Source organism: Somniosus microcephalus, chromosome 21, assembly GCF_052327205.1.
Source record: "Somniosus microcephalus isolate GS21.2 chromosome 21, FLI_Smic_1.0, whole genome shotgun sequence".
NCBI lineage: Eukaryota > Metazoa > Chordata > Chondrichthyes > Squaliformes > Somniosidae > Somniosus > Somniosus microcephalus.
Genome location: NC_141007.1, coordinates 61366147 through 61375849, shown reverse-complemented (window position 1 = coordinate 61375849; position 9703 = coordinate 61366147). Strand labels below are relative to the sequence as shown.

Here is a 9703-nt window from a genome sequence, read left to right as displayed (position 1 = left end):
TTGTATGTGTGTGTGTTGAGGGTATTGGAGATTACTGGCAAAGTGAGATGAAGACTGCCAGCTTTCCATCAACCTTGCCCTCTGATAGATTCTTGTTAAAGGTTTTGATTCTTGTTAAAGGTTTTAAAGTGTATATATAGGTATCTATGTGAAGGAATAGCCATATTCAGAAAAATACACCATCCTATGAACAGAATTTTGACTTTATTAAAACATGACATACTGGGTTTGGAAATCTGGAAGCCTCAACAATCTAAAGCTGTGAACAGCATACAGGATATTGAGATAAGATAAGTTGTTGACACAGAATCAGTAGCCTTATTGAAGTAGAAGGTTGGAGGTTCCTAAAAGTCTGAAGCCTTGGAAAGAACACAATGCTATACCCAGTTAAAGTGTTATAAACCAACACTTCAGAAAGAAACACAAAACATTAAAGAAACATATGCTTTTGTAAAAATAACATCAAATGAAACATGGAGACATGAACCAGTGTTGCAATCAGTTGAGGTAAATAAGAATTGCATAGATCACCCTAGTTGAGGTGTTTTTAATTTACACGTTGTAAAAAGAATTGCACAGAAGACCTTCGTAAGAATGACATCAAATAGATACATCTGCTCCACATTGTTTTTATGATAAGTTTTGAATACCTAAAGGTAGGGACACAAGTCTGCTTGCTACAGCTGAACTGATTGTAAGAATAGAAGAAGTCAACAGAAAAATGACTAGAGATAATTAGCTTACATCAGCAGAAAACTTCAAAGGATATACCACTGAGATAAGAGTATAAAAATTGGACTTTCAAATGGGAAGACAGATTCGCTTGAAGGGGCAAAGCAATTCTCAGGCTTCAGAGGCAAGCTCTGCAAGTCTTCAACTCTTTGTATCTCGGGGATCAAGTGACTTGTATTTGATTTTGGTGGATATCCTGGAATAAGACTAAGACATGTAAAAATGTAACAAAGTTAAGATTTAAGAATAAGGATCTCTAATAATAGAATTGTAAAAGCTTTTTGTATTTGGAACTGTTAAAGTTGCGATTAAAACACCTATTGTAATTACATGTCAGTCCTTTAATAAATCTATATTTTTTTAGAATTGTCTCACATAGTACTTCTGTATCAAACTCGCGAACTCAATCTCTGTACACTCTCTGGTGAGGAGTTGCAGAATTCCGGGGGAGTTTTCCGGACCCTCATAATATCCGGAAGGTTACAGTCTAGCTAAACTTTTGAAAAGTGCTATCTGGAGGATGGTAACATCTTCAGGCTGTTCCTTTCCTTTAGGGAGAGATAGTCTGGACCTTCAGACCCAATTAAGCGTCTTTAGGATTCAGCTACCTCTAACTTTAGTTGAAAGTGAAGGTCTGGGGAATACACCTGATCCGGGGTAGCCCGAAAGGGGTTAGGACTAGTAACAATCCTTTCATCTAATCCTTTGGACTTACATTACTATCTCCTTTTGGATTGAAATCCACTCTATAAAAATCTTTGTCCTTTAAATATAAACTGTAAAGAACCACTGACCTTTTAAGCTGCTAAATATGTGGGCATTACAAAGGGGCATCACTCTCATTTCTAAGACTGGGCGCTCCAAACAGATTACCATCAACCCCAGCATGATTTCATAAAATCATTTAAGCTATATGCTTACTGTCCTCCCTTGCTTGGAATTGCATTGCAGACTTGTTTTTCCTCACAGTCTCGGTGATCAAAGGTATGCCATAGAAACCTTTTTTTATCAGTCTGCTAGTTTCTATGTATTATTACCAGTGAACAGTTATACTGGCTACTGTATTCTGCAATTGCTTGCTGTCATTCAGACTTCTGCTGTTGCTAGGTAGCTCCACACATTAAGCTGGCACACGTTAATGATGCTGTTTGGAGTCAGAATGTACAGCTGCCAGTGACCTTGTGGGTGGCATGGATCGCTTCCAATCATTGTCACAAATGGTACAGTCCCAACATAGCGCAACCAGCTGAATGAAGCTGATGTAGGTCCAGTTTGACTGCAGTAACGCATTGCACAGGGATTACATTTCAATATTATTTATTATTGAATAAGATACCAGGGAAGGTCACTGAAGCATAGCATAAAGCTACTGAAGGGATAATGAAATGTGTTGTGAGGAGAGAATGGATTGAGGAAGATGACACAGACAGGCAACAGGGCTGGGAATCTACCAAAGGGACAACAGGCTTCTTGGTCTAATGAACCATAGAATCATGCAGCACAGAAGGAGGCTATTCGGCCCATCGTGCCTGTGCTGGCTCTTTGAAAGAGCTGTCCAGTTAGTTCCACTCGCCCGCTCTTTCCCCACAGCCCTGCAAATCTTTTCCTTTTAACATGACTGTGGAAATTCTGGTAAACCAGATGCTGGAGCTAAAGTTTATTTCTGTTATAGTGATTCATCTTTAATTTGGTTTCTCCTTAGTCTTTCAGATTGAAGAGATCGCAAAGTCTCTGTTTGAAGAATGGACTCAGTCGCGAATATTTTTGTGGACTTTATGGGCTGAGGGTGTTTTCCCTGTGGTGGGATCGCCCTGTGCAGATGCGTGGGGGGCTGGTTTGTTAAAACTCCAGAGAACGCATGGCAGTTGGCTGTGACAAAAGAACTGTCAGTCATCCAGAATGTATGGGTTCGCCCGACAGTCCTGGAAAAAGGAAGGGGGCCATTGAACTTGAACTTATTAGAAAGCCACTCTAATATGCAAAAGCACTTCTCACCTCCATCTCAGAAGAGAAGCAGAACAATGAACCCACTGGCCTCTGCCAGCCATAGAGAAGCCAGTTTTACCCAACACAAAGACCAAAGATATGTCCCAGACTTAGGGCCATTAATCCAATCACAGAATACTCATGGGTCTGATGATGACCCATCACTGATTAAGCACCGGAGTGCTTAGAAACAAAAGGATTTTAAAGATTGGCGGGAAAGATAGGAGTAGCCAGACTCCTATAAAGATAAATTCTTTTCCACCGTTCTCTCTCTCTCTCGCTCCCGCTCCAACAAGATCGACCTAACAAGAAGTACCAGAGAAGCCGCCGAGCGGAGCGATCGAAACTGACCATGGTCTCGAGTGTCCCAAGCCGGTAACCTGATATCCCAGGCGAGCTGGGTGAGCTGTAAGGGCTCTCAGAAGTGAAGTTTTTGGGCTATTCCGAGGGTGGGAGCTTCATTTGGTTCAGCCAGGCGAAGGGGCTTATGCGACTGGGTAATTCATTGGTAGGGGTGGAATTAGAGTCCACCATAGCAACAAGGGAATTACTGCTTGTTATAGTCCCCAGTTGTGCACTGTATGTATGTTGTTTGTAACCTGGATTTTATTCTCCACAGAGACAGTGATTTTGTTTAGTAGTGCATGTTTTAGCCAGTGTATGTTAGACCAAATAAATATAAGTTTGATTTTTCACCAAAGCATTCCTGTCCGTGACTTATTTCATTTACACTCTGAATAATAATTCCCGGGTATAGAACTTTCGTAAGGCGGGGGCGATTCGAACCGTCGTCCGTCTAGCAATTGGGCTAGGATCAAAACCACTTACAAAATAACTGTTCCACTTGGGAAAAATGCCTATTCGATATGTTCACCTTGACAATGGACAAACAGAAGCCACAAGGGAAAAGCAAATTAGGGGAATATTTTTTTTACTGAGTTTCTCGTATTTGATGCTGGCCATATCTGGAAGGATCTTGCACCAAACTTACCTGCTAATCAATCTTTTAATGAATCTCCTGACACTGATGACAAGGTAGATGCTACATGAAAACACTGATAAATAATTCCAACTAATTATTGGAACAATGAATGGTGCATGCACCAGAATGATGCATGTCAGTTTTCATCAGTGAAGTCTATTTTACAGATCTTTGAACTGATTTGCTTTTCAGTCACAATCCCATCGGTAACAGGTAGAGTATTAGGTCCTTTGAAATGAAAGGGTCGATTTTAACTGCCTGCACAATGGAAATCGGGTGAGGGGGCAGTTAAAATGGCCGCTGGAACATCTCCCACCTCGGACCCTGCTGTCTTCCTCTTGGTAGAGCTCTGTACCGGATCCTTCATTGCTCCTTTAAGCATATCAGGACAGATTTTGCTGAAAAATAACGGCGTCTGAACAATGCGTGCCATTACTAATGCGCAAATCGTCCAACAACTTGTAGCGAGGCAGAGATACCTCGCGAATTGCGAATCGCCACAAGTTGCTGGATGATTTGTGCCGCTCCGCGGTTAGCTTCACATTAACGGCATCTCACATTTAACCTCCCCGTGAGTTTCATGAAGTTGTTGCATTTGCTCATTAATTGCCCATTAATCTCACCACAAAAAATTAAATCTTGTAATTAACGATGTGATAATTGTTAATGTTTGCCAATCAACCTCTCTTCCCCAGAGATGTAATCAATTCTCATTGTGAAGTCTCATTCCTTCAGGGTGTCAATTGTTTTAGGAGATTGTTAAAAATGTCAATTTTCTTTTAAATCTTACTTTTCCTTCCTGTCTTTTTCTCTCTTAATCCAATCTTTCTTTCTGCCCCTTTATTCCTCTTTCTGTACCTGATTTGACTCTAATTCAATAGCAAAATACTGCAGATGCTGGAAATCCGAAATAACAACAGAAATTGCTGGAAAAACTCAGCAGGTCAGGCAACATCCATGGAGAGAAATTTGAGTTGACGTTTCGGGTCGAAACCCTTCTTCAAAACTGGAAAGAAAAGAAAATAGATCGAAGGCAGGGCTGCGATCGAACAAAAGAAGTAAAAGAGACAATAAAAGGTATTCAAAACCAGACGAGATGGTAATAGGCCAGAGGAGACAAAAGGCAGCTAAGATTAGGTGTGAAGTGTACTGGCAGGATCCTTCTCAGTCCTTCCTCTGTTTATTTCTCAAGCCTTTAATCTCACTGGTTAAGGAGAGCCACTGTTTTTTCCCATTGTTCATCAAGGTCCCAGATGCCCTGTTGCCATCGCCGCGCTGTTATCAGCTCACACGTCCATCAACTTTGTGGGCAAAAAATGCTCAAATCCAAACACCCACGAACAAATCTAACTAACAGGGCACGCCGCAAGATGCCCCACTCCAGAACAATTTACTTATCTTCTCTGTAAACTATGTCCAGCCTTTATATGTATGGTGATGGCATTGCTATTTAATATTCAGATAACTAAGCTATTAATAGCAACAATTATCAGTGTGGTTTTCAAAATTTTGCCAGTGATAAGCAGTTAACTGATTTTTAAAAATTCTGCATTTTGTAGCTGGGAGATTCGCCTCAATAGAATTGTAATATTAATGATTCCGGTGCCAACACAGATGAAAGAAATTGTTGAATCAAATATTCTTCAAATGATGCACCAAGATAAACTCTAGCATGTATTTTTTTTTAAATAATATCGTACAGTGATCAAAACAGTTCACTTCTGTGTTTTTTAGTCAATTTGCTGGAACAACGATAAACACACCATCTACTTGATTTCTTAAAGGAAAAAGAAAGCTGAGGAAAAGAACTTTGAATAAAATGTGTTCTTCCTATCCCTTCCTTCTCCTTTAAACGTTGGGCGGAAAGTAAATAGAAAGCCTTTTCGTTTCAACGAAGTACTTGATAATTTTTGAAGTGAGGCTGCTGAATGAATGTTGCCATGGTAAGGCCCACAATGGCAAAAAATAAACAAATAGCCTTGTGACAGAATTAATTTCAAAAGGTTGCAGACTGATTAAAAAGGTTTCTATGGCATACCTTTATATTATATAACAGTACCAATTCAGAATGGGAGCCTGCATTCAAGTACAATAGTGACTCATTTGTTGCTGGCATATTGTGAGCACTTGGTTTTTATATTTATTCTGCTTAAAAATGTTATTACCTACAATTTGTCTCTGTTTTACAATCGCTATTAAGCATCCACCCAGAAAGAACCCTCCCTATCCCCATGTCTTAAATCATTCCAGTACCCCATCCAGAATCCCTCAATGTGAAGAATATCCTGACGTTAGTCTTACATTTTCTTTGGCTAATTTGAACTTGAAGGAAAGGACTTGAATTTATATAACGCCGGATCACGTTCTCAGCACATGGATTCACAACCAATTAATTACTTTTTGAAGTGCAGCCACTCCATTAGGTAGACAAACGCAGCAGTTTGCAATCAGCAAGGCCACACACACACACGGCAATTGAGGTCAATGACAGGTTAATCTGGGTTCGGTACCATTGGTTGATGCTTCAGTGCAGCTTTGAGAGAGGAACATTCTCAGGCCCCCTGAAGGTTGCGTCAAACAGGCCTTGGCCATCAATGGGTCAGCTGAGATGCCACTCTCTGTTTCTCCTGGCTCGAGAGTCTAGAACTAGGGGTCATAGTCTCAGGATAAGGGGCAGCCATTTAGGACTGAGATGGGGAGAAATTTCTTCACTCACAGGGTTGTAAATCTTTGGAATTCTCACCCCAGAGGGCTGTGGAGACTCAGTCAATGAGATTGATAGACTTTTGGGAACTAAGGTATATGGGGATAGGACGGGAAAGTATAGTTGATGCAGAAGTTCAGCCATGATCTTATTGAATGGCGGAGCAGGCTCAAGGGGCCATATGGCCTACTCAGAATCACAGAATCCCCACAGTGCAGATAGAGGCCATTCGGCCCATCGAGCCTGCACCGACACATATCCCAGTAACCCCACGTATTTAATCCCCTAACACTAAGGGTCAATTTATCATAGCCAAATTAACCTAACCCGCACATCTTTGGACTGTGGGAGGAAACCGGAGCACCCGGAGGAAACCCACGCAGACACAGGGAGAATGTGCAAACTCCACACAGACAGTCGCCCGAGGCCGGATTTGAACCCGGGTCCCTGGCGCTGTGAGGCAACAGTGCTAACCACTATGCCACTATTTCTTATGTTCTCCCGATTTTCAGTTGCTAACGGCCTGTTTTTCAGGTGAGGAACAAACGGCCTGTAGTTGAACATTTTCCCGTTGGTGTCTGTGGAACTGTTCTCCAGCAACGGTCCATGCCTTCAAAGGAGAAAATGAGGAAACAGTTAAAATGCAGGGAAGGATAAATCTTTTTCAGCTCCTTCTGAAATGTCAGTTAATGGACACAATGAGCATTATTTTAAAATTTAAGAAGGTACAGCTATGTATTCCTTAGACTTCAAATTCTGCCTACTTATAGAAGCATAGAATCATACAGCACAGAAAGAGGCCATTCGGCCCATCATGCCTCTTTGAAAGAGCTTTCCAATTAGTCCCTTGCACTTTCCCCGTAGCTCGGCTTTTTTTTCTTTTTAAGTATATAATCAGTTCCCTCTTGAAAGTTACTATTGAATCTGCTCCCACCACACTTACAGGCAGTGCATTCCAGATCATAAAAACTTGCTGTATAAAAGATTTCTCCTCATTTCCCTCCTGAATTTTTTTTTACCAATTATCTCAAATTTGCGTCCTCTGATGAGCGACCAGTGGAAACAGTTTCTCCTTACTTACTCTATCAAATCCTCTCTTAACTTTGAACACCTCTATTAAATCTCCCCTTAACCTTCTTTGCTTTATGGAGAAGAATACCAGCTTCTCTAGTCTCTCCACGTAGCTGAATTCCCTCATCCCTGGCACCATTGTGGTAAATCTCCTCTGCAACCTCTCCAAGGCATTTTAATCTCTCAAAAATGACTGGGGAGTAGATTTCAATTGTTACTGTTACTTTGTTGAGTAGAAATGGGAAGAATTTGTAGATACAGATGGTATTTGCTACACGGTTTCCTATATTCCTCTGTTGAACTGTTGATAATAAAGTATAAGTTCAGATTACATTATAAAATGTTATAAAAGTGAAGGACCATCCTGGAACTGGGTTCTTCTTGAGCACTTCATTTAGAACATCTATGTCAGGGAAGTTTTTGTAAAGATATTACCCTTGTTTTATAAATATAACCCTCACCTCAAAAGTCCTGAGCCCTACATATCGGCATAACTGTTAACCCTAGCTACAGTGTCAGCTGTGGCTCAGTTGGTAGCACCCTTACCTCCAAGTCATTGTAAGGGTTGTGCAGTTCAAATCCCACTACCGAAACTAGAGTACAAAAAGCTGAGCTGACACTCGAGGGAGTGCTGCACTGTCAGGGGTGCCGTCTCTCAGATGAGATGTTAAACCGAGGCCCCATCTGTTCTCTCAGGTGGATGTAAAAGATCCTATGGCACTATTTTGAAGAAGAGCAGTGGAGTTATCCCTGGTGTCCTGGGGCCAATATTTATCCCTCAATCACTATCACTAAAAACAGATTATCTGGTCATTATCACATTGCAGTTTGTGGGTGCTTGCTGTGCGCAAATTGGCTGCAGTATTTCCTACATTACAACATTGACCACACTTCAAAAGTACTTAATTGGCTGTAAAGTGCTTTGGGACATCTGGTGGTCGTGAAAAGCGCTATAGAAATACTAGTCTTTCATTCTTTCACTACATGAATTCCCATTGTAATTGCTTGTAAAGGTAGACTACCTTTTATCCGAACTTCCGAAAACCGAAACCCTCTAAAAACCGAAGGTTTTTTCGTTCAGCGTAAGTCGTGCGCACGACATGACCAGAGTGGCGCACGACCCCGACCCCCGCCGACGGCCCCCCGCGGACCCCCCCGCGGACCCCCTGCCGACCCCGACTCCCGCCGACCCCCGTGGACCCCTGCCGACCCCCCCGCCGACCCCGACTCCCGCCGTCCCCCCCGCCGACCCCCGCCGACCCCGACTCCCGCCACCCCCCCGCCGACCCCCCCCGGACCCCCGCCGACCCCCCTGCGGACCCCCGCCGACCCCCCCGCCGACCCCAACTCCCGCCGACTCCGACTCCCGCCGACCCCCCCGCTGACCCTGACTCCCGCCGACCCCCCCGGCCGACCCCGACGACCCCCACCCACGACCCCCCGCCGACCCCCCCGCGGACCCACCCCCGACAAATTTCCCAGTCTTATAAAATACCTTCCGAAATCCGAAATTTTCCGAAAACCGAAACACGGCTGGTCCCGAGGTTTTCGGATAAAGGATAGTCTACCTGTAGTAAGTTTCATTGAATTGCAGAAAAAGTAATTGTGAAAAAGCCAGCCTTGATTAATTGACGATCTATTGATTTTGTCCTGTTCACAGTGTTGCAGGTACTCACAATTGGCCCAGAAATTCTGATCACAGGCCTCCCGCGGGCGGAGAACTGCGATCCGGAAAAATCTGCGCCAAGACCGGAGGGCTCCCGGGAGGCGCAGAGTTCCGTTGCTGGGCCTCTCCAAACTGCCGGCGCGCAGGGCCCACGTATCCCAGAGGCGCAGGCGGTTTGCAGCGTCCCTGGGATCACGTGGGCCATGGGGAGCCAATCAGAGAAGGGAATCTCCCTTCATACATTTGACAGGAATACCTGTCAAATATATGAATAGAGATCACCCCCAAAACATAGGAAAACATTAAATTATTATTTTTTTAAATCACATTTTTAAAATGACTTTAAATTAAAAAATATTTTTTGAAAAAAATAATTAAAGTTTTTAACGGGGCTAAAAATAAACTTACCTTTCTTTAAAGCATTTTTAAATATAAATCAGTGGAAAACATTTTTTTTTACTTTGTTCAACTCTTATCCTGGTAAAAGCAGGCCTTACGCCTGCTTTTACCAGGCGCAAGAATTGGAGGTGTTTTCTGCGGGCGGAGGGTCTCCAAAAAGCAG

The 9703-nt window shown here is 42.8% G+C and overlaps 1 long non-coding RNA gene across 1 annotated transcript; it reads right to left on the bottom strand.

The window, feature by feature from the left end:
- Positions 1–532: 532 nt before the first annotated feature.
- On the bottom strand, positions 533–9297 carry LOC147102864 (uncharacterized). Its single transcript, XR_015073142.1, has 2 exons — positions 9044–9297; positions 533–7014 (listed from the first exon to the last, which is right to left on the bottom strand). It is a non-coding gene; the product is annotated as an uncharacterized LOC147102864 (long non-coding RNA).
- Between the last annotated feature and the right edge of the window lie 406 nt (positions 9298–9703).